The sequence below is a fragment of the Doryrhamphus excisus genome, chromosome 14 (assembly GCF_030265055.1).
Source record: "Doryrhamphus excisus isolate RoL2022-K1 chromosome 14, RoL_Dexc_1.0, whole genome shotgun sequence".
NCBI classification, from domain to species: Eukaryota; Metazoa; Chordata; class Actinopteri; order Syngnathiformes; family Syngnathidae; genus Doryrhamphus; species Doryrhamphus excisus.
In genome coordinates, this window is record NC_080479.1 from 3,885,125 (window position 1) to 3,911,248 (window position 26,124).

The 26,124-nt window shown below is 46.1% G+C and overlaps 12 non-coding genes across 12 annotated transcripts; 6 read left to right on the forward strand and 6 right to left on the reverse strand.

Moving 5' to 3' along the window:
- Positions 1–201: 201 nt before the first annotated feature.
- On the reverse strand, positions 202–365 carry LOC131102437 (U1 spliceosomal RNA). Its single transcript, XR_009119433.1, has one exon. It is a non-coding gene; the product is annotated as a U1 spliceosomal RNA (small nuclear RNA).
- A 1,071-nt stretch (positions 366–1,436) lies between these two features.
- Positions 1,437–1,508, reverse strand: trnae-cuc (transfer RNA glutamic acid (anticodon CUC)). The gene has a single exon. It is a non-coding gene; the product is annotated as a tRNA-Glu (tRNA).
- Positions 1,509–3,397: 1,889 nt separating this feature from the next.
- On the forward strand, positions 3,398–3,484 carry trnay-gua (transfer RNA tyrosine (anticodon GUA)). Its single transcript is given in 2 exon segments — positions 3,398–3,434; positions 3,449–3,484. It is a non-coding gene; the product is annotated as a tRNA-Tyr (tRNA).
- A 2,522-nt stretch (positions 3,485–6,006) lies between these two features.
- Positions 6,007–6,079, forward strand: trnav-cac (transfer RNA valine (anticodon CAC)). Its single transcript has one exon. It is a non-coding gene; the product is annotated as a tRNA-Val (tRNA).
- A 611-nt stretch (positions 6,080–6,690) lies between these two features.
- On the forward strand, positions 6,691–6,763 carry trnav-aac (transfer RNA valine (anticodon AAC)). Its single transcript has one exon. It is a non-coding gene; the product is annotated as a tRNA-Val (tRNA).
- A 435-nt stretch (positions 6,764–7,198) lies between these two features.
- On the forward strand, positions 7,199–7,280 carry trnal-cag (transfer RNA leucine (anticodon CAG)). Its single transcript has one exon. It is a non-coding gene; the product is annotated as a tRNA-Leu (tRNA).
- Positions 7,281–8,931: 1,651 nt separating this feature from the next.
- On the forward strand, positions 8,932–9,004 carry trnav-cac (transfer RNA valine (anticodon CAC)). Its single transcript has one exon. It is a non-coding gene; the product is annotated as a tRNA-Val (tRNA).
- Positions 9,005–9,442: 438 nt separating this feature from the next.
- Positions 9,443–9,524, forward strand: trnal-cag (transfer RNA leucine (anticodon CAG)). Its single transcript has one exon. It is a non-coding gene; the product is annotated as a tRNA-Leu (tRNA).
- Positions 9,525–15,237: 5,713 nt separating this feature from the next.
- On the reverse strand, positions 15,238–15,309 carry trnaq-cug (transfer RNA glutamine (anticodon CUG)). The gene has a single exon. It is a non-coding gene; the product is annotated as a tRNA-Gln (tRNA).
- Positions 15,310–15,646: 337 nt separating this feature from the next.
- trnay-gua (transfer RNA tyrosine (anticodon GUA)) lies at positions 15,647–15,733 on the reverse strand. Its single transcript is given in 2 exon segments — positions 15,647–15,682; positions 15,697–15,733. It is a non-coding gene; the product is annotated as a tRNA-Tyr (tRNA).
- Positions 15,734–16,345: 612 nt separating this feature from the next.
- Positions 16,346–16,427, reverse strand: trnal-cag (transfer RNA leucine (anticodon CAG)). Its single transcript has one exon. It is a non-coding gene; the product is annotated as a tRNA-Leu (tRNA).
- A 522-nt stretch (positions 16,428–16,949) lies between these two features.
- Positions 16,950–17,022, reverse strand: trnav-cac (transfer RNA valine (anticodon CAC)). The gene has a single exon. It is a non-coding gene; the product is annotated as a tRNA-Val (tRNA).
- Positions 17,023–26,124: the final 9,102 nt, after the last annotated feature.

Consider the following 26,124-nt stretch of genomic DNA (forward strand, 5'->3'; position numbering starts at 1 on the left):
CTTGTTGCCGTTTCTCATTGAGGTTTCCTGACTGAGAGCAGATCGGCCTCACGGCTGGTTGGTTGTCTCCCGTGGACGGGCAGACCTTTCCAGCAAGCATTGGTAGTGCTGGGCTGGTCGTTTCTTGCACGGTCTGGCTGCACTCGCAAGCCAAGGAGCTTGGCGCGGTGCTGCACCTGCCTCTTGTTTTAAACACGGGATAAGGGGAGAGCGCGAACGCAGTCCCCCACTACCACAAATTATGCAGTCGAGATTCACGCATTTGGGGAATTCGCAGAGGTCAGCTCAACCCATGTGCAATGGCTGAGCCTCGCCCTGGGTGAACCACCTTCTTGATCATGGTATCTCCCCTGGCAGGTAAGTATGAGTTGCACCGGTCCCGCCCGGACTAGTCTCTCGCACATGCCACATGCTGAGTGGTGGTCTCATCAGGTCGCCCACAACAAGCCCAGCCACTTGACCTGTGTCCAAATTCAGAGACAGGACTCTGGTTATCTCAAGGAGTCAGTCTGTATGGCACTCTTGTGACTTCATTCTGAGCAAAGGCAGCGGCAGCAAGTGGCTTAGTGCAGTTGCTGCAGACGTTCAATGCGGAGACTGAAGTACTGACTCCACGTCCCTAGTCACACCATGTAACATGAGAGGCCAATATGTTTAACCCTGACACGTGTAGATGTGCAAGGTCGTTGTGAGTCAGTGGGTTGTCAGGTTCAAACTCCTGTGACACTTGTAAAAACACTTAAATGCAGAAATACAGAAGAGACAGACAACAATATTCAAAGTTACTCGCAGCGAGGAGAGTGAAACCACATACCCAGTGACATGCCGCTCCACTGAGTATGCAGTTCAAACTCCTCTTTATTTATTCTCTTTTGGGGGTCCCTACTACATGGTCATGCAACTCTAGTGGTGGCAGTTGCACGAGCTGTATTTGTTTCTCTATGTGTATGTGTGTGTATGTGAGAGGAATTACTTTTATTGTTTTATGAGTTCTTATCTTGACACGTTCTTGCAGGATAAACGTGAACATCTGCAGGGTTGCGGTTGGCGCATCCAGGCACATCCAGGACCTGGGGGTTGCTGGGGGTCTCTGATCAGGGTCACAGGAACATTTCTTCTTCAGCACATTCAAACACTCTTTCTATTGTCTAAGCAAATGGATATAAGGGTGATAACTGATGCTATATTCATTCTATCTACATTTTATTCTAACAAGGATCTATCCCTGAGCATCCGACAAATGCTCTGTCTCACCCTAAACCCAGTCCTGACAGCATTCTCAGTCGAGGACCTTGTCTTATTGTGTTGTCCATTGTGTGTCCATGTTTTGTTTATATTTCTGTTGTCAGTCGCTTCAAGGTTTGTGCTTCAAGATGACCCCGACCATTCGACCGAGGCCAAATCCTATCTCCAGTCAAAACCTACCCAAATGTCAATTCCCTGACCGGGAATCGAACCCGGGCCGCGGCGGTGAGAGCGCCGAATCCTATCCACTAGACCACCAGGAACTGCCTTATGTCTGCACTCAGCAAGGCTCTGCCTTGACAGTGACAGTGTCACTTTGACGTACTCCAGCAAAGGAACCAAAATAGTTCTGTGACTGGACCTTCTCTGCCAACATTGCAGCAGCAGGGGAATTACCTCAGATAGTAGAGCGCTTCCCTTAAATGTTAGACCCGAACCTCTTTTGTTTTGCTAATGTGGTCTGTTTTCTTAGCCCCGCAAATGTCCAAATGCACAATGTTTTTGAAACACATATTGTTGGAATAAAGCACATTCAATAAGCTTACTTCATATTATCCAAGTTACTATTACATGCACATAGATCACACGTTTGCACAACTCATCACATTCCTTTAGACACTCAATAACAGGATGTCTCCTTGAGACATTCTGCTTTCTCAAAATAAGCTTGATGTCTCCTATCTGTCTTTGCTTTCTCAAAATATGCTTGATGTTGAAACCAGTCTCAACCGTGTGAACTGTTCCCCCTCCCTTAGACGATTGAGACCTATGTAATAGGGCACACCTAAACTCTAATTAATAAAAAGAAGGAGAGCAGAGACTGTTTTCAGAGTAGGTTGGATGAATGTTACTGAACAGTCTCTGATCACTCTCCTTGCAAGCCTATATCTCACGTCTTTGTGTCTTCTTTCACAGTGGGTGATAATGTTTTGGGTTTAACCCTAACAATAGTGTAGCGGTTACCACGTTTGCCTAACACGCAAAAGGTTCCCAATTTGAAACTGGGTGGAAACATGGCCATTCAAGTCCTTCTTTTACAAAAAAAGTTAAGGTGACAAATAGGAACAAGGACTTGTGCTTGATCTCTGAAGGGACTTGAACTCTTGACACTCAGATTTAAAGTCTGATGCCCTACGAAGTGAGCCCCCAGGCCTTTGGTCAAAAGACTTGTTTTTGTGTATTTGGAATGAAATGTTTTCTGCATGTTGAACAGTTTTCAACAGGAAAGATATCTTTCAGATGTATCAATAAAAGTGCTGAATCGCCCAATATGGGGCGCGAACCCACGACCATGAGATTAAGAGTCTCATGCTCTACCGACTGAGCTAATCAGGCCTTTTGCTGCTCTAGATATCATTTTTTGTTCTGTTTTTATTGATGTGGCCATCCTGATGTTTGATCAATTCCACAGCTGACCTAGTTTCTCAGGGAACAGAAGGAGCGAGACCTGGAGGGTCAGGATGGACGAGCGGTCGAAGGCGCTGCATTCAGGTTGCAGTCTCTAATGAGGCGTGGGTTCAAATCCCACTTCTGACAGTTTGGGGCCGCAAGTCTTTCCAGTTCCAGTTAAAAGCCCGGCTCCTCATGTAGTTTCCATAAAGTACCAAGGTGTTGTCCTTGTATTTTGAGGGCAAAGGAGGCGTTTGCAAGAGGACCTCAGACCTGGTCACCTGAACAGGGACTTGAATCCGGGACACTCAGATCAAAAGTTTCATGTTCGGGACCAAATGGTCCTTCGAGCTAAATATCTTCCCAGTGACCTGCAAGATCCAGAGGGAGGCAGGGATGTTCTGTGCCTCCATTGTCGAGGCGGCAGTGGCCCTAAGGTGGTCAGGGCCTGTCGTGGCGGTAATCCTAGAACCCGTTGGTGGATACCGTTGGTGAGGGATGCCGTCAAGCTGAAGGAGTTCTATTGGGCCTTTTTGGCTCATGGGACTTCAGCTGACAGGAACCGACAGGCCAAGCGGTCCGCGGCTTTGGCATTCGCTGAGCCAAAAACTCTGACATGGGAGGAGTTTGGAGAAGCCATGGAGAAGGACTTCCGGACGGCTTCGAAGAGATTCTGGATCCGGCGTCTCAGGAAAGGAAAGCAGTACACAGTGAAGACGCTGTCAAACGCTTGGCTGTACTCATTCGCACCAAAGCAACAAGACCTTCGATAGCTCAGTTGGAAGAGCGGAGGACTGTAGTGGTTCAAGCTGGCATCCCTAGGTCGCTGGTTCAAGTCCGGCTCGAAAGACAAGCTGTTTCTTGTGTTATGTCTGCCAGCAAAGAATGGCAATACCGTCTTGTCTGAAGGACCTCCGCTTCCCTGTCAATGGAGTTGGACTTGAGTCTTTGTCACGCAGTCTGAAATTGGCAAACGGAGTAATTCTGATTGAGTGATCATTTGAGTGTCTATTTGAATACGTTTCATCTCAACTCCTGTTGGAAAAGAACAGCCATTTCCATGAGAGCACAAGACCCCTGGATTGTACCCGAAAATACTTTGCGCTCATCAGAGAGTAAAGTTGTTGTCCTGGTTTGCAAAGCCTCCATTGTTACGCCAGAAGGTGCCAGTCACATCCAAAACAAAGGGTTCCATGGTGTAATGGTTAGCACTCTGGACTCTGAATCCAGTTTAGGGTGATACCTATGGCTGTATTTGGCCTAGATATCGGGATTGGGGCCCGGATTAGTATTCGCTACTTGGGAACATTTCATCAAAAAACAAAGGAGTTCATGGAGAATGCGAGCGCTCTACCATTTGAGCTAATTCCCCTGCTGATGCAGTGTTGGCAGAGAAGGTCCAGTCTCAGAACTATTTTGGTTCCTTTGCTGGAGTACGTCAAAGCGACACAGTCTCTGCCTTTCAGAGTGCAGACATGATGCAGTCCCTGGTTGTCTAGTGGCTGGGACTTGGTGCTCTCACCACCGCGGCCGTTGTTCGATTCCCGGTAGTTGGAATAAAGCTGTATATATCATGTAATCAAATTCAATAAGCTTGCTTCATATTATCCAAGTTACTATTACATGCACATAGATCACACGTTTGCATAACTCATCACATTCCTTTAGACACTCAATAACAGGATGTCTCCTTGAGACATTCTGCTTTCTCAAAATAAGCTTGATGTCTCCTATCTGTCTTTGCTTTCTCAAAATATGCTTGCTTGATGTTGAAACCAGTCTCAACCGTGTGAACTGTTCCCCCTCCCTTAGACGATTGAGACCTATGTAATAGGGCACACCTAAACTTTAATAAAAGAAGGAGAGCAGAGACTGTTTTTCAGAGTAGGTTGGATGAATGTTACTGAACAGTCTCTGATCACTCTCCTTGCAAGCCTATATCTCACGTCTTTGTGTCTTCTTTCACAGTGGGTGATAATGTTTTGGGTTTAACCCTAACACCGGTCAGGGAACTGACATTTGGTTAGGTTTTGACTGGAGATAGGATTTGTCTTGGTCCTCGGTCGAACGGTTCGGGTCATCTTTCAGCGCTGTCTGTGAACTGCTGTCACTGCACATAAAAACAATTCCAAGTCCGCCAATCGAATCCCGGTCTACCTGGTCGACGGACACGTAAACAGTGCAGGTACCCTCCTTTGTGCGGCTCCATTTCAGTGTCCTCCGTTGTCAGCGAACCTCACAAGGTCACAGTTTTTTCCTGATCAGGGCACCGTTTTGGGTTGTGCGGATGAGTGTCTGAAGCACCAGATTAAGGCTCCTTTCGCTGAGGAGCCACTGGTTGAAATCCCACAGCTGTCATTTTCCTTGTCAGGTCCATTATCCACGACTGGAATGATTTGGTAGCAAAGGACTGTCAGATTGTACAACACAGCTGAGCACTTGGAGAAGAAGATGAATAGAGGTCTTGTTCTCCCGGACTGGTTGTTGCAACCGCAACCCTGCTCAAGGTTCAACGTGACACACAAAACAGGAACTCCCCGTCTGGGAATCGAACCGCGTAATCTTCCATGTGACAGGCGGAGATACTGGCCACTATACTAACAAGGACTGCTGCTGACTTGATGTAGTGTCGATTGGCCAAAGCGGAATTCAGAACAGGCTTGTGGCCCATGACCGTTTTTATGGTAGCTGGAGACTTCAACCAGTGAAATCCTTCCTATTTTCTGTAGCTCTTATCCTCATCAACGGACTGTATTCCCCACCCGTTACCGGCATGGGGACATTCCAACCCAAGTTGAGAACACACTGGACCAGGTACACAGCAACATACGTGGCACAGACACAGATTCACCCTGCCCCCACTTTTACCCACGACTGAAAAAGCAGAACACCACCTGAGAAGCTGAAATACTCACTTAGGAGAACGTTAGACTGAAGTTCTAAAGGTCCCTGGTTCAAGACCGGTTTTCAGAACAATCCCTGTTTATGTTGTGACTTGGCAAATAATTTGAAAAGGCTTATTGGCTGGCTGAAAGGACCTTAACTTCATTCTTCAAAAGGCCAGACATCCAGCCATCCAGACAATGTTAGAGGAGGTTACAAACCATTGACTCCAGGGGCACAAGTTGAGTCCACCGAGATATCAAAGTGACCCCGAGGGTGGCTAAGGTGTTTCTTTCAAGCCGCGATTGTGATGTCTTGTTTTGTTGAAGAAAAGCCCATTATTTCTGGAACAATTTTCCCTACAAAGGAGACATCTTTGTCCATTTGGACAATTGTCAATCTGCCCCCACTTTGGACACATCGTCGTGTTTCATTGTTTGGCAACTGCTTTGTGACTTCACCAGTCCCCTTAAAAGCCCCATCCTTCAGGTTTCCATAGTGTAGTGGTTATCACGTTTGCCTCACACGCAAAAGGTCCCCAGTTCGAAACTGGGTGGAAACATGGCCTTTCAAGACCTCCTTTTACAAAAAAATCAAGATGACAAATGGGAACAAGGATATTTGCTTGATGTCTGAAGGTGTATACACGAGCATCCATCCCCAGTTTGGACACACAATCCATATTTCCCGGATGACTGATGGGCTGGGAATACATAACAGGTCGGTGTTGGAGGACCTGATGGGCCGCGAGGGTTCATAACGTAAAAGAAATTCAGAAAAAATAAGAAGGCCCACAACCCCCAAGGCATTTAAAAACCATTAAGAGAACCTTCAAATGGATCCTGAAACATACAGGGAGCCAATGCAGTGATTTTAGAAGCGGTGTAATATGCGCCTGCCTTCTGGTCCTCGTCAGCACACGTGCAGCAAAAGTTGTTCTGTAAAAGTTGTAGACTTGTGATGTTTCTTTTAGGAAGACCAGAAAGCAGGGCATTGCAATAGTCAATACGACTGGAAATAAAAGCATGCATCAGCATCTCTCTATTTGCCCGAGAGAGGAACGGGCGGACTCTGGCTGTATTCTTTAAATGAAAAATAAAATCCTGTTTTTGTAACATTTTTAATGTGTGGAATAAAATTGAGCTCAGTCCCCTTAAAAGCCTCTTCCTTCAGGTTTCCATAGTGTAGCGGTTATCACGTTTGCCTAACACGCAAAAGGTCCCCAGTTCGAAACTGGGTGGAAACATGGCCATTCAAGTCCTTCTTTTACAAAAAAAAGTTAAGGTGACAAATAGGAACAAGGACTTGTGCTTGATCTCTGAAGGGACTTGAACTCTTGACACTCAGATTTAAAGTCTGATGCCCTACGAAGTGAGCCCCCAGGCCTTTGGTCAAAGGACTTGTTTTTGTGTATTTGGAATGAAATGTGTTCTGCATGTTGAACAGTTTTCAACAGGAAAGATATCTTTCAGATGTAAAAGTGCTGAATCACCCAATGTAGGGCTCCAACCAACTACCATGAGATTAAGAGTCTCATGCTCTACTGACTGAGCTAACCAGGCCTTTTTCTGCTCTAGATATCATTTTTTGTTCTGTTTTTATTGATGTGGCCATCCTGATGTTTGATCAATTCCACAACTGACCTAGTTTCTCAGGGGAGAGAAGGAGCAAAACCTGGAAGGTCAGGATGGCCGAGCGGTCGAAGGCGCTGCATTCAGGTTGCAGTCTCTAATGAGGCGTGGGTTCGAATCCCACTTCTGACAGCTTCTTGCATCTTGAAGTGGCGTCACCCAGTAAACCAGGGGTGCTTTTCAACATGACCGCTGCTGAAAAGTGTACAAAGCAGACCTATTGCATCCTGGGGTCTTGCGTTTCTCCGGAAAACACTCTTTGTACTTCAACATGACCTCGGATGAAAAGTATGAAAACCAGAGTCATGGAAATACCAGAAGAGGACTGCAGGAATTGAACAAACAAGCCCCTCTTTGCTAGGCTTGTAATTTGACCAACTATCTTTTCCCCTCCTCTGCTGAGTGTCCACTGAATGTAGGTGGCTGTTCTCGCAGGGACATCAATTAGTTAAATTAGTTGTATCACTGGTTGAAATCCCACAACTGGTATTTTCCTGGTCAGGTCCATTATCCACGACTGGAATGACTTGGCATCAAAGGACTGTCATATTGTACAACACAGCTGAGCACTTGGAGAAAAAGATTGAGAGAGGTCTTCGGGTTTGCTCTACCCGAATCGTAACCCTACTGAAGGTTATATGTCACATTGTGACATACAAAACAGGAACTCCATGTCTGGGAATTGTGCACCAGTTTTCCACATGACAGGGGGTGATACTGTCCACTACACTATATATCTGGGGACGTCAACCAATGAAAACCATCCATTTTCTGTACCTTTTCTGTATCCTCATCAACGGACTGTATTCCCCACCCGTTACCAGCATGGGGACATTCCAACCCAAGTTGAGAACACACTGGACCAGGTACACAGCAACATACGTGGCACAGACACAGCTTCCCACTGCCCCCACTTTTAGCAAATGACTGAAAAAGCAGAACGCCACCTTAAAAGCTGAAATACTCACTTGGGAGAGTGTTAGACTGACGTTCTGAAGGTCCCTGATTCAAGCCTGGGATTCAGCACAATCCCTGTTCATGTTGCGACTTGGCAAACAGTTTGAAAAGGCTTATTGGCTGGCTTCATTCTTCAAAAGGCCAGAGATGAGGTTACAAGACAAACCAGTGACCTCAAGGGCACACGTTGAGTCCACCTGGCCGTGTTCTCTAGACGAGTCTCTTGTAATGCAATCGTGAATAAACCCAGTCCGTGATTTATTGTTCCCAAGTACCAAACACTAATCTGATCCCAAGTCCCGATTTCTATGCCAAAAAAGCCTTAGGTCTAACCCTAAACCCAGTCCTAACTGCCTTCTCCAGTCGAGCACCTTATCTTGTTGTGTAGTACTTACCAGAAACTCAATGCATAAGGCTAAAAATAAGCAATTAGCTAAAAATGTCATCCAATACTTCTCTACAAGAGAGGATAAATATGATCTCAGGGAAGAAGTACATTTGAAACACTTCTATGCTAGTACTTATATGCACCCAGACAAGGTTAGAGGAGGTTACAAGCCAAACCATTGACTCCAAGGGCACAAGTTGAGTCCACAGAGATATCAAGGTGAGCCCGAGGGTGGCTAAGGTGTTTCTTTCAAGCCGCGATTGTGATGTCTTGTTTTGTTGAAGAAAAGCCCATTATTTCTGGAACAATTTTCCCTACAAAGGAGAAATCTTTGTCCATTTGGACAATTGTCAATCTGCCCCCACTTTGGACACATCGTCCATTGTTTGGCAACTGCTTTGTGACTTCGCCAGTCCCCTTAAAAGCCCCTTCCGTTGGGTTTCCATAGTATAGTGGTTGTCACGTTTGCCTCACACGCAAAAGGTCCCCAGTTCGAAACTGGGTGGAAACATGGCCTTCCAAGTCCTTCTTTTACAAAAAATCAAGGTGACAAATGGGAACAAGGATATGTGCTTGATCTTTGAAGGGACTTGAACTCTTGACCCTCAGATTAAAAGTCTGATGCCCTACGAAGTGAGCCCCCAGGCCTTTGGTCAAAAGACTTGTTTTTGTGTATTTGGAATGAAATGTTTTCTGCATGTTGAACAATTTTCAACATGAAAGATATCTTTCAGATGTATCAATAAAAGTGCTGAATCGCCCAATGTGGGGCTCCAACCAACTACCATGAGATTAAGAGTCTCATGCTCTACCGACTGAGCTAATCAGGCCTTTTGCTGCTCTATATATGATTTTTTGCTCTGTTTTTATTGATGTGGCCATCCTGATGTTTGATCAAGTCCACAACTGACCTAGTTTCTCAGGGGACAGAAGGAGCAAGACATGGAGGGTCAGGATGGCCGAGCGGTCAAAGGCGCTGCATTCAGGTTGCAGTCTCTAATGAGGCGTGGGTTCGAATCCCACTTCTGACAGCTTCTTGCATCTTGAAGTGGCGTAAACCAGGGGTGCTTTTCAACATGACCGCTGCTGAGAAGTGTACAAAGCAGACCTATTGCATCCTGGGGTCTTGCGTTTCTCCGGAAAACATTCTTTGTACTTCAACATGACCTCGGATGAAAAGTATGAAAACCAGAGTCATGGAAATACCAGAAGAGGACTGCAGGAATTGAACAAACAAGCCCCTCTTTGCTAGGCTTGTAATTTGACCAACTATCTTTTCCCCTCCTCTGCTGAGTGTCCACTGAATGTAGGTGGCTGTTCTCACAGGGACATCAATTAGTTAAATTAGTTGTATCACTGGTTGAAATCCCACAGCTGGCATTTTCCTGGTCAGGTCCATTATCCACGACTGGAATGACTTGGCATCAAAGGACTGTCAGATTGTACAACACAGCTGAGCACTTGGAGAAAAAGATTGAGAGAGGTCTTGTTCTAGTGAGACGGGTTTGCTCTACCCGAATCGTAACCCTACAGAATTGATACCCGCATTCGCCAAGGAATCCTTTTCCAAAATCTGTTTTTTGTAGAAGAGATGACAAAATTGATTTCAGGATCTATCCATCAGCATCAGACAAATACCCCAAACCTAATCCTGGCCGTGTTCTCTAGACCAGTCTCTTGTCATGTAATAGTGAAGAAACCCAGTCCGTGATTTATTGTTCCCATGTACCAAACAATAATCTGAGCCCCAATACCAATTTCTATGCCAAATACAGCCTTAGGCCTAACCCTAAACCCAGTCCTAACTGCCTTCTCCAGTCCAGCACCTTATCTTGTTGTGTAGTACTTACCAGAAACTCAAGTCCATCATTTATTGATGTTTTATTCAGTCGCCTCAGGATGACAGCAGTTCACAGATAGCGCTTCAAGATTACCCGAACTGTTCGACCAAGGACCAACCCAAATCCGCCACTAGAGCACCAGGGACTGCATCGTGGCTGCAGTCAGAAAGGCAGAGACTGTGTCGCGTTGACGTACTCCAGCAAAGGAACCAAAATAGGAATGAGACTGGACCTTCTCTGCCAACAATGCATCAGCAGGGTAGCGCGCTTGCTTAGCATGTGAGAGGTAGCGGGATCAATGCCCGCATTCTCAAAAAGCACTTTTCTTTTTTGTGATTAAATGTTCCCAAGTACCGAACACTAATCCGGGCCCCAATCCCGATATCGAGGCCAAATACAGCTATAGGTATCACCCTAAACCCAGTCCTGTCTAGCATTGTCCTGTCTAGCATTCTCCTGTCTAGCACCTTGTCTTGTCTTGTTGTGGGATCAATGTCCGCAGTCTCCTGGGAGTTCTTTGCCTTTTGTAGAAGAGATGTTGGGACCGGAAATGAATCCACGATCGATCCGCGTGGGAGACCCGGATCTGATTCCTGGCCAATGCAGCAGGGCTGTTTTCATACCTTTCATCGTGAAAAAAGTGCCCAGACAGTTTTCGGGACCAACTGATGACCTCTGAATTCGATCAGAAAGTCTCCACCTGAGACTTTCCACCTCAGACTCTCCACCACAATACTTGATTATCTAATCCAAATCCTGTCCATAGTGGCATTCCCAGCCACAGCGCGTTAGAGAACCTCAATGAGACATCGTCGAACGCCCGGCTGTACTCACTCACCCCAAAACAACAAGACCTTCCATAGGTCAGTTGGAAGAGCGGAAGACTGTAGTGGTTCTAGCTGGCATCCTTAGGTCGCTAGTTCAAGTCCGTCTCGAAAGACAAGCCTTTTGCTTATGTTGTGTCTGGAAAGAATGGCAATACCGTCTTTTCTGAAGGACCTCACCTTCCCTGTCAATGGAGTTGGACTTGAGTCTTTGTCACACAGTCTGAAATTGGCAAACCGAGAAATTCTGAATGAGTGGCCAATGCAGTTTGTCTATTTGAATACGTTTCATCTCAACTCCTGTTGGAGAGCACAAGACCCTTGGATTGTACCCCAAAATACTTTGCGCTCATCAAAGAGTAAAGTTGGTGTCCTGGTTTGCAATGCCTCCATTGTTATGCCAGAAGGTGCCAGTCATCCAAAACAAAGGGTTCCATGGTATAAAGTCTTGGTGGAACCGACTTGCCCTGCAGCAATCGAGTGTTTGGACTGTGTCTTCCTTAACAGTAAGAATATGATGACTTATTGATTTACTCTACAAATCAGTGGTAACCATGGATCAGGATGAGGTCCCCAAACGACGCCAATGTCTGTGACAGCTGATGTCAAGGATCAGCTGATCAGAAGATACTTGGTTTGTGTGCAGGGCCACAAGTCTTTCCAGTTCCAGTTAAAAGCCAGGCTACTCATGTAGTTTCCATAAAGTACCAAGGGATTGTCCTGTTGCCCTCGTATTTTGAGGGCAAAACGGAGGCGTTTGCAAGTGGACCTCAGACCTGGTACCTGAACAGGGACTTGAATCCCGGACACTCAGATCAAACGTTTCATGTTGAGGTGACAGGCTCAACCTTTGTCTTGTCTGACCATGAACTCTTTTTGTCCAAAAGATATTTGGCTTGTCCATGTGGGCAGTTTAAGACCTCCGTCCATCTTGGAGGTGGACATTTCGGGACCGGGGCTTCTTCATCTCTGCAAGGACAAGTACAGTATGCCAGAAGATTTTGTCTTCATTGAGTTGTCCTCGTTTATCAAGGGCCTGGATAGCTAAGCTGGTAGAGCATCAGACTTTTAATCTGAGGGTCCAGGGTTCAAGTCCTTGTTCAGGCAGTGAGGAGAAGTTTTAAATGTGAAACCAATCTCTTTTATCTTCCTCCTGTGGTCTGAGTGCAGACCAAAAGCAGTCCCTGGTGGTCTAGTGGCTAGGATTCAGTGCTCTCACTGCTGCGGCTGGATTGGTTTTTCCTGGAGATAGGATTTGTCTTCGGCCTCTGTGGAATGGTTGGGGTCACCTTGAAGCGCTACTTTAGAACAATAAATCACGGACTGGGATTCTTCATTATGCCATGACAAGAGACTAGTCTACAGAACATGGCCAGGATTAGGTTTGGGGTATTTGTCTGATGCTGAGGGATCGATCGTGGACTCATTTCCGATCCCGACATCTCTTTTACAAAATACAAAGGATTCCTTGGAGAATGCGGGTATGGATTCTGCTACTTCTCGCATGCTAAGCAAGCACTTTACCATTTGAGGCAATTCCCCGGGTTTGGGGTATTTGTCGAATGCTAAGGGGTAGATCCAATCCCAACATCTATTCTACAAAAGGCCAAGAACTCCTAGGAGACTGCGGGCATTGATCCCAAAACAAGACAAGACAAGGTGCTAGACTGGAGAATGCAGTTAGGACTGGGTTTAGGGTGATACCTATGGCTGTATTTGGCCTAGATATCGGGATTGGGGCCCAGATTAGTGTTCGGTACTTGGAACATTTAATCACAAAAAACAGAAGAGACTATGGAGAATGCGGGCATTGATCCCGCAACCTCTCACATGCTAAGCGAGCGCTCTACCATTTGAGCTAATTCCGCTGCTGTTGGCAGGGAAGGTCCAGTCTCATAACTATTTTGGTTCCTTTGCTGGAGTACATCAAAGCGACACAGTCTCTGCCTTTCAGAGTACAGCCATGCGGGCATGTGGGTGTATCAAGACAAACTGTGAGATGAGTATAATAAACTAAAACAATATAATGAATAATCACCTTCAAGATGTATCAATAAAAGTGCTGAATCGCCCAATGTGGGGCTTGAACAAACGACACTGAGATTAAGAGTCTCATTCTCTATCGACTGAGCTAATCGGGCCTTTTTATGCCCTGAACATCATTTTTTGTTTTGTTGTTATTGATGTTGCCTTCCTGATGTTTGATCAATTCCTCAGCTGTCCTAGTTTCTCAACGAACAGAAGGAGCAAGATGTTCAGTCATCGCTGAGAATTTTGTTCTGGTTTTAGGTATTTGTCGGATGTAGATCCAATCCCAACTTCTCTTCTACAAAGGGCAAATAACTCCTTGGAGACTGTGGGCATTGATCCCCCTACCTCTCACATGCTAAGCAAGCGCTACTTGGGAAAATTTCATCACAAAAAACAAAAGAGATTATGTAGAACGCATTGATCCCACTACCTTTCACATGCTAAGCGAGCGCTTTACCATTTGAGCTAATTCCCCTGCTGGAGCAGCGTTGGCAGAGAAGGTCCAGTCTAACAACTATTTTGGTTCCTTTGCTGGAGTACGTCAAAGTGACACAGTCTCTCAGAGTGCAGCCATAACGTTCGATTCCCGGTCAGGAAACTGACATTTGGACAGGTTTTGAGTGGAGAATTTGGGTTGGTCCTCGGTCGAACGGTTAGGGTCATCTTTAAGCGCTATCTGCGAACTGCTGTCATCCTGAAGCGACTGACGACAGAAATACGAATAAAACACATCAATAAATTATAGACTTGAGATTAATTATCATACTCCCTGTTGGTCTACCATTTTAAGCGCGTCTTAGAACGGCGCAGCTGCAAAAAGCCCCCTTCTCTTCCTGCCTAGTTGTTGACATATTTCAGATTGTGCAGATGCGGCATAGGCCGGCCAATCAGAAGTTGCCACCGCCCTGGACTGTGGCAGATGTTGTCCAGTTGGAGAAGGACCACCAAATCCTCCTGCAGGTGGATGCCGCTGGTCCTGGCTAGCTTGCAAACCTTTTCAATGAACCTGACTCTAAAATTCCGGTGTTGCTCACAGACGAATAGGAAGCAACTGGAAGCAGCAATCAGCACCTCCAAGTCAGAGTTTTTGGTTCTTGCTTTTTCAGTTGGTGCCAAAAGTGGGGGAAGGGTGAAGCTACGTCTGTGCCAAGTCCTGTCGTCATCGCCGATGTGGCCTCAGTAATGTGGGCGACGAGTCTGCCTACAGGTGGGAGGTTGACCATCTGGCGACTCTATCTCCAGTCAAAACCTATCCAAATCTCAATTCTTTGACCGGGAATCGAACCAATGCCGCGGCGGCATTGACGTAGTCCAGCAAAGGAACCAAAATAGTTCTGAGACTGGACCTTCTCTGCCAACGCTGCAACAGCAGGGGAATTAGCTCAAATGGTAGAGCGCTCGCTTAGCATGTGAGAAGTAGCAGAATTGATACCTGCATTCTCATAGGAATCCTTTTCCGTAATACATTTTTTGTCGAAGAGATGTTGGGATCAGAATTGAGTCCAGGATCTATCCATCAGCGTCAGACAAATACCCCAAACCTAATCCTGGCCGTGTTCTCTAGACTTGTCCTTGTTGAGATGAAGAAGCCCTGGTCCCGAAATTTCCACCTCCAAGATGGACTGAGGTCTTAAACAGCCCACATGGACAAGCCAAATATCTTGTTCATGGTCAGACAAGACAAAGGTTGAGCCTGTCACCTGAACATGAAACTGGATTCAAGTCCCTGTTCAGGTGACCAGGTCTGAAGTCCACTTGCAAACGCCTCCTTTTTGCCCTCAAACTACGAGGGCAACAGGATAATCCCTTGGTACTCTACGGAAACTACATGAGGAGACTGGCTTTTAACTGGAACTGGAAAGACTTGTGGCCCCGCACACAAACCAAGTATCTTCTGATCAGCTTGACATCAGCTGTCACAGACATTGGCGTCGTTTTGGGGACCTCATCCTGATCCACAGTTACCACTTATTTGTAGATTAAGTCAATAAGTCATCATACTCTTACAGGAAGACTCAGTCCAAACACTCAATTGCTGCAGGGCAAGTAGGTTCCACCAAGACTTGAACTTGGACCACTGGATTCAGAGTCCAGAGTGCTAACCATTACACCATGGAACCCTTTGTTTTGGATGTGACTGGCACCTTCTGGCGTAACAATGGAGGCTTTGCAAACCAGGACAACAACTTTACTCTCTGATGAGTGCAAAGTATTTTCGGGTACAATCCAGGGGTCTTGTGCTCTCACGGAAATGGCTGTCCTTTTCCAACAGGAGTTGAGATGAAACGTATTCAAATAGACACTCAAATGATCACTCAATCAGAATTACTCCGTTTGCCAATGTCAGACTGCGTGACAAAGACTCAAGTCCAACTCCATTGACAGGGAAGCGGAGGTCCTTCAGACAAGACGGTATTGCCATTCTTTGCCGGCAGACATAACACAAGAAACAGCTTGTCCTTCGAGCCGGACTTGAACCAGCGACCTAAGGATGCCAGCTTGAACCACTACAGTCCTCCGCTCTTCCAACTGAGCTATCGAAGGTCTTGTTGCTTTGGTGCGAATGAGTACAGCCAAGCGTTTGACAGCGTCTTCACTGTGTACTGCTTTCCTTTCCTGAGACGCCGGATCCAGAATCTCTTCGAAGCCGTCCGGAAGTCCTTCTCCATGGCTTCTCCAAACTCCTCCCATGTCAGAGTTTTTGCCTCAGCGAATGCCAAAGCCGCGGACCGCTTGGTCTGTCGGTTCCTGTCAGCTGAAGTCCCATGAGCCAAAAAGGCCCAATAGAACTCCTTCAGCTTGACGGCATCCCTTACCAACGGGTTCTAGGATTACCGCCACGACAGGCCCTGACCACCTTAGGGCCACTGCCGCCTCGACAATGGAGGCACAGAACATCCCTGCCTCCCTCTGGATCTTGCAGGTCACTGGGAAGATATTCGGCTCGAAGGACCATTTGGTCCCGAACATGAAACTTTTGATCTGAGTGTCCCGGATTCAAGTCCCTGTTCAGGTGACCAGGTCTGAGGTCCTCTTGCAAACGCCTCCTTTTGCCCTCAAAATACAAGGGCAACAGGACAATACCTTGGTACTTTATGGAAACTACATGAGGAGCCGGGCTTTTAACTGGAACTGGAAAGACTTGCGGCCCCGCACTGTCAGAAGTGGGATTTGAACACACGCCTCATTAGAGACTGCAACCTGAATGCAGCGCCTTCGACCACTCGGCCATCCTGACCCTACAGGTCTCGCTCCTTCTGTTCCCTGAGAAACTAGGTCAGCTGTGGAATTGATCAAACATCAGGATGGCCACATCAATAAAAACAGAACAAAAAATTATATCTAGAGCAGTAAAAGGCCTGATTAGCTCAGCCGTAGAGTATGAGACTCTTAATCTCATGGTCGTGGGTTGGAGCCCCATATTGGGGATTCAGCTTTTTTATTGATACATCTGAAAGATATCTTTCCCTGTATGTTTCAGGATCCATTTGAAGGTTCTCTTAATGGTTTTTAAATGCCTTAGGGGTTGTGGGCCTTCTTATTTTTCTGAATTTCTTTTACGTGATGAACCCTCGCGGTCCATCAGGTCCTCGAACACCGACCTGTTATGTATTCCTAGCCCATCAGTCATCCGGGAAATATGGATTGTGTGTCCAAACTGGGGATGGATGCTTGTGTACACACCTTCAGACATCAAGCACATATCCTTGTTCTTATTTGTCATCTTGATTTTTTTGTAAAAGGAGGTCTTGAAAGGCCATGTTTCCACCCAGTTTTGAACTGGGGACCTTTTGCGTGTGAGGCAAACGTGATAACCACTACACTATGGAAACCTGAAGGAAGGGGCTTTTAAGGGGACTGGTGAAGTCACAAAGCAGTTGCCAAACAATGAAACACGACGATGTGTCCGAAGTGGGGGCAGATTGGGGCTGACTCCAAATGAGTCTTAATTAGTGTTTTGGTGTTGCAGAAACTGTGGCAGCCTTCTTGTGCACCGGCGGGAATGAACTCAAAGGACAGAGCTCTTGCTTTACATGCAGGAGATAGTGGGTTTGATACCTGTATTCTCCACATGGTATGTTATGGCTTTTTCTTGCCAACAAAAGCGTTCTTGATCTCCGACATCGTACCTTATACTTTGATTGATTGCATGTGTGAGGGAGCTGCCAATCATCCCTCTTTGATCAGGTGTATGCCCCACATACACACGGCCATGTTTCCTATTTGTGTATATAGCTGGCTTTTGTTATTTACACATACATCCTGGTTAGTACTTTAATTATATTTGTTTGCCGTTTAAGTTGTTTCATTGCCACCTTAGTTAGTTTTCATTTAGAAGTCATTGGTTTGGTTCCTAATTTCTCATCAGTTTCTCCTTTCTTACGAGAAGGTGATTGATCGGGGCACAAGCATGGAGGTGCGCCCATGGGAGTGCAGGCTAGAGGCTGATCACCTTGATTGGACTCTCCCAAGTGTCACCTGGAGGAGGGGGTGGGGGGGGGTTAACTGTATAGTTTCTGGGTAAATGTAGTTAAATGTAGTCTAGTGCTTAAAATGTATCCAGAAAGTGGAACTTAAGTGTGCTAATATTGAAAGGCTTTTGGAACATAAAAGAAAAGTGTTGAAATTGTAAATATGGTACCTTTTAGATAAATTGCCTCACCCTCTCATTGGGGAATTATGGTTGGCCCTTCATGGGTAAAAGGGGCTGGTGAATTGCTGGGCGGAAGGCCTGTTGTGTGTGTGCTGGGGAAAATACTGTTGGACTGTCTGGTCTGGGGTGCGCTTCAGAGGCTATGGCTATCCTGGGCTCGTAAGAGGCCATTTTAAAAACTAAAATCTTACAGCATGCTAATGAATCATTAGCATCAGCAATGAAGCCCCATGAGGCTTGGAACCATTTTAGTCAACTGGTTAGAGAATGGATTCATTTCTTGAATCTTCATGTGCACACGAAACCACCTGCTGGCCGTGGATCGAATTACAGGCGGATGTATCTTCATGTGTGATGCATTGAATGCTCATCTGTTTTGGCTCTTGGAAATTATGTACCACAAAAAAATGTATAACCGAATGATTAATCTACAAAGTGTAAGATAAAATATACAGTATATATAAAATACTGAATGTTTTCTTGTCCATAAATGCCATGTATCATGTGATATGGCTAGCTTCATCATGGTTGTGTTGTTTATACTGTAATATGTTACTATTATAATGTAGTACTATTAACCTTACCATGGATGGGTGAAGGTCATGTGGTACAATTCTGGCCCCTCCCTCAAATGAATCAAGCCTTGGTACACGCTTTGTAGAAGTGCCCACTCGATTTTTCGACACACACTTCGAAGCCCTGGCACCTCATCACTACTAATGATGTTTACTGATGTGATACAGGTGTGGTCAAAACTAGTGTATTTGTATATCACCACACAAGTGGACAGACAATACAATTCCAAAAGCAACACACACCTGCCATGACCCTGATTCGACCAGGGTTGCTGCGGCCACAACACAGAGTACGAACCACGATACTGTTACGGCTGTGAGCTATGCTTTTCTGGGCAAGAACCATAAACTCAGATTCGGAGGTGCAGATTGTTCATTCCAGCTGCTTCAAATTTGTCTGTGAGCAAAGCTTGAATTTTAGACTCAAATCAATTGAAAAGGCTGTCATGCACATTTTCCTTTTGTTAGAATAAAATGTAGATAGAATGAATATAATGTCAGTTATCACCCTCATATCCATTTGCTTAGACAATAGAAAGTGTTTGACTGTGCTGAAGAGGGAATGTTCCTGTGACCCTGATCTCAGACCCCCAGTGACCCCCAGGTCCTGGAGGTGCCTGGATGCGCCAACAGCAACCCTGCCTGCAGATGTTTCTGTTAATCCTGCAAGAATGTGTCAAGATAAGAACTCATAAAACAATAAAAGTAATAACTCTCAAAACAAAACAAAACAAAAATAGCAGTAGTTTGAGGTTAGGATCTGGATTGTCACTGTTTTGCCAAGAGTAAAATGGGTTCGAGAGAGAGGTCCTATTTGGCAAGACAAGAAAAAAGCAACAATCCAGAAGCTAGAGAGAGATGCTGATGCATGCTTTTATTTCCAGTCGTATTGACTAATGCAATGCCCTGCTTTCTGGTCTTCCTAAAAGAAACATCACAAGTCTACAACTTTTACAGAACAACTTTTGATGCACGTGTGCTGACGAGGACCAGAAGGCAGGCGCATATTACACCGCTTCTAAAATCACTGCATTGGCTCCGTGTATGTTTCAGGTTCGATTTGAAGGTTCTCGTAATGGTTTTTAAATGTCTTAGGGGTTGTGGGCCTTCTTATCTTTCTGAATTACTTATAAGTTACGAACCCTCGCGGACCCTCAGGTCCTCCGACACCGGCCTGTTATGTATTTCCAGAGTTAAAACATGGACACACACGATGAGGCATCTTTCCAGTTTTATGGCCCCGTTTGTGGAACAGCCTGCTGGAGGACCTGAGGGCCGTAGAGAACGTTGAGATTTTTACAAATAGGCTCAAAACCCGCCTATTTAATTTGGCTTTTAACTCTTGCTCCTATTATACTCTTTTTTTAACTTTTGAACTTGACTTTTATTTAATGATTATTTTATACCCTATACCTTTTATTTTGGATCTTAACCAAATGTTTTTATAGTTTTACACATGCTTATTTTAGTTTTTATTAATGTTCCTATAGATTTCATTTTTATGTTTATTTCTATATATACATTAAGGGAAAAGACCACAAGGAAATGCGCACAAGGAATAATTCTCACTTGTGGCCACTCAGACTGGCATTATTTCACCAATCCTGTTCAAAGCTCAGCACTTCATATGATTTCCATAGTGTTGTGGTAACCATGTGCCCCTAACCTGTGAAAGGTCCCCAGTTCAAAACTGTCATAAATAAGCAGGGTGACATGGCAGTCATAGCAGAGGATAGTTTTCATCCATCGATCTAAAGCACCAGATGAAGGCTTTCGCTCAGGAAAACCGAAATCTGTGACACCGTGGTGAAGTTAGTTTCACGTTGGATATTCTCCTCCATAGAAACGGCGGTCGTTCCCCTCACTGTGCCGGCCGGGCTGCTCTCTCCTGCTGCGGGGAGCTCACACGGAAGTCCCGCCCTCTATGCCGCTTGTTCGGACTAGGGACCGTCAATAAATTTCCATTCATTTCTATTCCATCGAAGAGAGTTTGCTAAAAAAAAAATTAAATCACACCAGAAATTGATCCACAACCGTGTCAAATAATAATTCGGTGTGCAGAGAAGGTGATTGGCTGCAATTTCCCGTCCCTCCAGATCTGTACGCCTCCAGGACCCTGAGGTGTGCAGAAAGGATTGTGGCCGATCCCTCTCACCCCGGACACAGACTCTTCGAGACGCTCCCCTCTGGCAGGAGGCTGCGGTCCATCAGGACCAAAACCTCACGCCACAAGAACAGTTTCTTCCCGTCTGCTGTCAGTCTCATCAACAAAGCCCGGAACCCCACCTGACACTTTTCACACCCCACCTCTGCCTCATCCTGCCACTTTGACACTTTCATTGTATACGTTACATTAACGCTCAGTTTGGACAATCAGACTGCACTTCCGGAATAACAAACAAAAAACAGACTGTGTACATATATCTATACTGTTATTCTGTATATTTAGTATTTCTCATATTTTGTATTTTTCATTCTTTTTTAAATAGATGTGTCTGCACCTACTATACCAAAACAAATTCCTCGTATGTGTTTGATCATACATGGCAATAAACCTTTTCTGATTCTGAAGCCCATTTTTAGAAGTTTTATATTTTATTGGGCTTCATATGACATTTTAACATTAAAAATTGAAAGATTTTGTATTATAGCATGCAGGCCATGCGACCTTGGCACTTCAAATCACTTTATGTTAATCACCTTGTATTAATATTACAATGCATACCTTGTCACTGTTGGTGAGCTATAATAGATTAATTATTTGAGTGGTGTTCTCGCTGCCTTCAGGGAAAAGACACTGGTCTATTTGCTCCAGGGCCACCAGACTGGTTGACAGCCTGTATCCTCAAAACAACTGGAACTGCTAAAGGGACACCATTTGTCGGATTGTTTTCATTGTCCCCATCTCATGTCCTGTGCTGCCCTGTCCAGCTGCTGAACTTTGGGTTACTGTGTTAATACCTTCTGCACAAAGTATTGCTGGAGTATTAAAAAGCAGTATATTAACTCCATCTGTGAAATTTGGCTGTTATGCACGTGCTATGCTGCATAAAAAAATCATTGACAAATGTATTGATTGAATTATTGGGCTAATATTTTGAATGACTTACAATAAATCCATTTCATGTGAAAACTGGCCTCGTAGTACTATGCACACCTTTTTGTTTTTCAAATAATGTTTAATCAGATTTAATATGAATTTGTTACACAAGTCATTATCAATACCTTCCAGGTCATATGGCCTTTGACCTACAAACCACTTTGTATCAGAAGGAATTGTCTGTTAGTACCATACACACCTTTTTGATTTGGTACTTAACTTTACTAGGATTCGTGATTATTTTTTTACACAAATCATTATCAATAGCTTCCAGGTCATGTGATCTTTGACCTCCAAACCACTTTGTATCAGTAGGAATGGTTTCCTAGTACCATACATGCCTTTTTACTTTGCTACTCAACTCTGCTAGGATTTTATATGTATTTTTTATATGAACTATTATCAACAGCTTCCAGGTCATTAGACCCCTGACCTCCAAACCACTTTGTATCAGTAGGACTTGTCTGCGAGTACCATACACGCCTTTTTGCTTTGCTACTCAACTTTGTAACGATCGCGGCCTCCTATGGAGGTAACGAGGCTACAACGCAAAAAGGAAGGTCGCGGGGGGAGTGGATATCAGCTATAAGAAAAAAAAAGGAAACTGTCGAAAATGTTGGGTTGCCACACCACGGCAGTTTAATTACACCAAAACCAACCCCGCATGTCATCCCCTCCCAACCAACCTAACTAACTAACCAACTAACTAACTCAACATCCCACCCGCCAACAAAGACAACCATGAAACACCCAAATTAATCCCGAAAGTGTACCCCCCACCCCGCAAGTGTCCCAAAGTTCCCGAAGAGTCAGTGCTTGTCCACAAAACAGAGGTGAAAGCCGCGGTTCCACTCACGGACGCGCATCCACTTCTCCGTCCAATCCCTGGGTCTGGAACCTTGCCCAAAGTCCAATTGCTCAAGCCAGGAGGGAAAAGGAAATCCCGTCAGCTGTCGCTTGACAAAGTTGGCCCTCGTGGTGTTGTGGAAAAAATTTCTATCATCCTAAGTAGGATAGAGAATGCCTGAAATAAATACATAGCTCTGGCAGTTTTTATTACCTTTGCAAAACAAAGGGGTCAGACAACACACAGTATGCATGGTGGTCTGTAGGTGTCTGGCCAAGAGTGGTCTCTTGGCGGGAACTTTTATCCTCCATAGCATGCAAATGAATTACATTACAAGAGAAAAGAGACTTTCTTGTCACTCCCCCGATGCCACCCTCATGTATGGGGGTTAGTCTACACACCCAATCTTCTGGCACGGTTTGTCACACCCATGCGAGACAACCTCCTAGGGTCAGCCATTTGGTGGGACATCCTGATGTCCCCTTATCCCATGAAGGTAAAGCTTTGATCAAAGAATGACCTCCTCTGACACTGCCCCGACACTGTCCCTAACCCCAGGTTACAGATAGCCTCCTGCTGTTCCACCATCTTTGAAGGGACAGCAGGATGTGCTCGGATGCAAATGTTGAAGCTCTACAAAAGGCCTTAAAGTAATTCACACAATGTGTAACCTATGTTATACCTGTGAAATATAAATTTTTCCATCACAGTGGCTAAAACGCCGGCTCTCAGCATCCCCTCGGGTGTGTGACGTCACAATTTTTCTCTTTCTCCAACCACCTACAGGCGTGTCTGCTCACTGCAGTCGCTCTTGCAGATGAGGAGGATGCATGGTAACAATGGTGATGCACGTATATATGGTCCTGTACCTGTTTCCCCGTACACAGATCATGGCAGTAGTTTTTCTTACAGCTGAGTATATCGTAGCGAAGCACTTATGGACCCCACTACCTCAGCTGATGGACTTCTGTGCCCATTACACCCCCCCCCCCAGCCAGCGGCTTACCGGGGCCGTAATAGGACTTCATGTCTACCACATTTATAGTTTACAGGACCTAATTGCTTCTCTACCCGAGCAGGGCCTACCCATCTGGGAGCAAGTTTGGCATAGAATTTTGCCGAAGCTTTGGATAGTGGGTGTGCCCTAACGCAGACCAGATCCCCGACAGCGAAGTGTACATCTCTGCGACCTGCATTACAATATCTGGCTTGTCGAGCTTTGGCCGCACCAACATGTCTCTCCACTTCATTGTGCAACTGTGTGTGTGTGTGTATTGTGTGGTATGCGGATGTGTGTGGTGATGGAGCTTTGTGTACCAGTCGTTCCAGCGGTCCCATCAAGTTCCTACCAAGGGCCAACATGGCGGGAGTGGTGCCTGTTGTCTCGTGGACTGCGGTGTTGAGAGCGAGACGGAACTCAGGCAACCATCCATCCCAGTCTTGATGATGGTTCCCCACAAAGGAGGCAATCATTGTTTTTAAGGTCCGATTGACTCTTTCAGTCATGTTTGTTTGGGTGTGGTAGGCTGTGGTCAGCTTATGGGACACTCCCCAAGCTTCACACAACCGGGACATCAACTGACTAGTGAACTGGGGGTCACGGTCGGACACCATGTATTTAGGAACCCCCCATCGGGTGAAATGGCGGTGACTGCAGCAAGGCTTTGAGGTGGTTGAAGGCCTCTTGGCAACTTGGGCTCCATTCCCAAGACACATCCTTCTTTTTTAGATGGTTTAAGGGCGCTGCTAAGTCAGCGAGCCTGGGGATGAATTTATGGTACCAGCCCACCAACCCCAGAAACCTCTGGAGACTTTTCAGGTTGGTTGGCGGCGGGTAGGCAGTAATAGCAGAGATCTTAGCTGGATCCACCTCCACCCCTTTCCCGGAAACCAGATGTCCCAAAAAGGTGAGCTGGCGTTGGAGTAAGTGGCACTTTTTCACGTTGAGCGTTAAGTTGGCTTGATGTAATTTTCGAACACAGCGTCAAGGTCGAGGAGATGTTCCTCTGTCTTCGAGAATACAATGATGTCGTCAATGTACATGAAACAGGTCCTCCCTCTGAGCTCACCCAAGACGGTCTCCATCAACCGCTGGAAGGTAGCCCCAGCGTTCTGCAGTCCAAAAGGCATAACCTTGAACTGGAACAGGCCTAGGTGGGTGGTCATGGCAGTCTTCGGCTTGCACTCCACATCCATGGCCACTTGCCAGTATCCACTCTGCAAGTCCAGGGAGCTGAAATAGGTGGTGCCGAGCAGGGACTCCAATATCTCATGGACCAGGGGCATGGGGTACGCATCATGCAGTGTTTTAGCATTGAGGCCCCTGTAATCCAAGCAGAACCGGGGTGCCCCATCCTTCCGGGGAGTCAGCACTACAGGCGATGCCCACGGCGATGTTGATGGCTCAATCGCTCTTCGATTATCTGCTGTTTTTGGCAGGACACCCTGTAAGCGCTCCGCCTCACCGGCACCTCATCGGTCGTCCTGATTTTATGGGTAATGATCCGGGTGGCACCAGTGGTCTCAGTCCAAACGTTTGGCCACTTCTGCAGCAGCGGCCTCACAACTTCGGGCTGAGCCTCAAAGAATGGAATGTTGGATGGGTGGCCTTTGGGCTCCTCGTCAACAGCCATGTAAAAATTCACAGAAGATTGAGTATGATTCCAGTGTAGTTTATCTCGGGTTTTGTTGAGAAACCTAAACTCTTTCCCACCTGACATAGCATACTTGCGGAGATGAGGTTTCAGAGTGATCTCAGTCAGGGCCATGAAGTCAAGACCTAGGAGCAGCGGCATACACAAATGGTTGTCAGGCATCACATGTACTACCAGAGTGCCGTGGAAGTCCTGCAGGGTGAGGAGCAGGGTGGCTTTTCCAAGTGCCCTTTTCTCTTGCCCATTGGCCATGATGAACCTTGGAATTCCGCTTGGCTCTAGGATTTCCCCCTCCTTCCTTATTGCCTTCCACAAGGAGTGACTAATCAGGGAGTAGGAGCACCCTGAGTCAAGGACTGCATCCCCATGCGAACCTCGCAGGCTTACAGGCACGACCAAAAGGGCTTTTTCTCCCACTGCAAAGGCGAGGTCAGCTGCTGTGCTTTGGCTTGACCCCTGCTCCGCCTTCTTGCCCGGCCTTTTCACTGGGTTAGCCTGTTGTACACGACTCCAATAGTCTTTGGTGTTGCTCCAGTCCCTCTCGATCAGGGAGACAACCTTAACCATCTGGTCCACTGTGGATACGATACCCCGCAACACGCTGGCCAGCCTTGGGTTACAGGCACCGAGTATGCGCCGCACGATTTCCTCTTCCTCCATGTCGGGTCTCCATTTCAGGCACAGGGCGCGGTAATCATACGCAAAGTCACGCAGACACTGATTGGGGGTTTGCACATTGGAACGGAGCTGCTCTTCGATCTCAGATTGGTAGTCGGTGGGTAAAAAAGCCTCAAGAAAGGACTGCTTGAAGGTAGCCCAGCATGTTATTTTACTGCGGGCAGCCAACCACGAGCTTCGTGCAGGTCCCTTTAGGACTGCATTGAGGGTTCCCACCAGTTCGGCATCACTCAGAGGCCTGAGAGCCAGGAAGTTCTCACATTGCTCAATGAATTCTGTTACATCAGCAGAACTCCTGGACTCTCCAAACTGGGGAAACTCCATCCTCGCTGTGACAGCCGGCGGAATGGGAAAGGTGGCATTGATGGCGGGCGGCTGGTTGCTGCCTGACGCTGGAGGTGCAGGGGTGGAGAAACTAGCAGGTCTC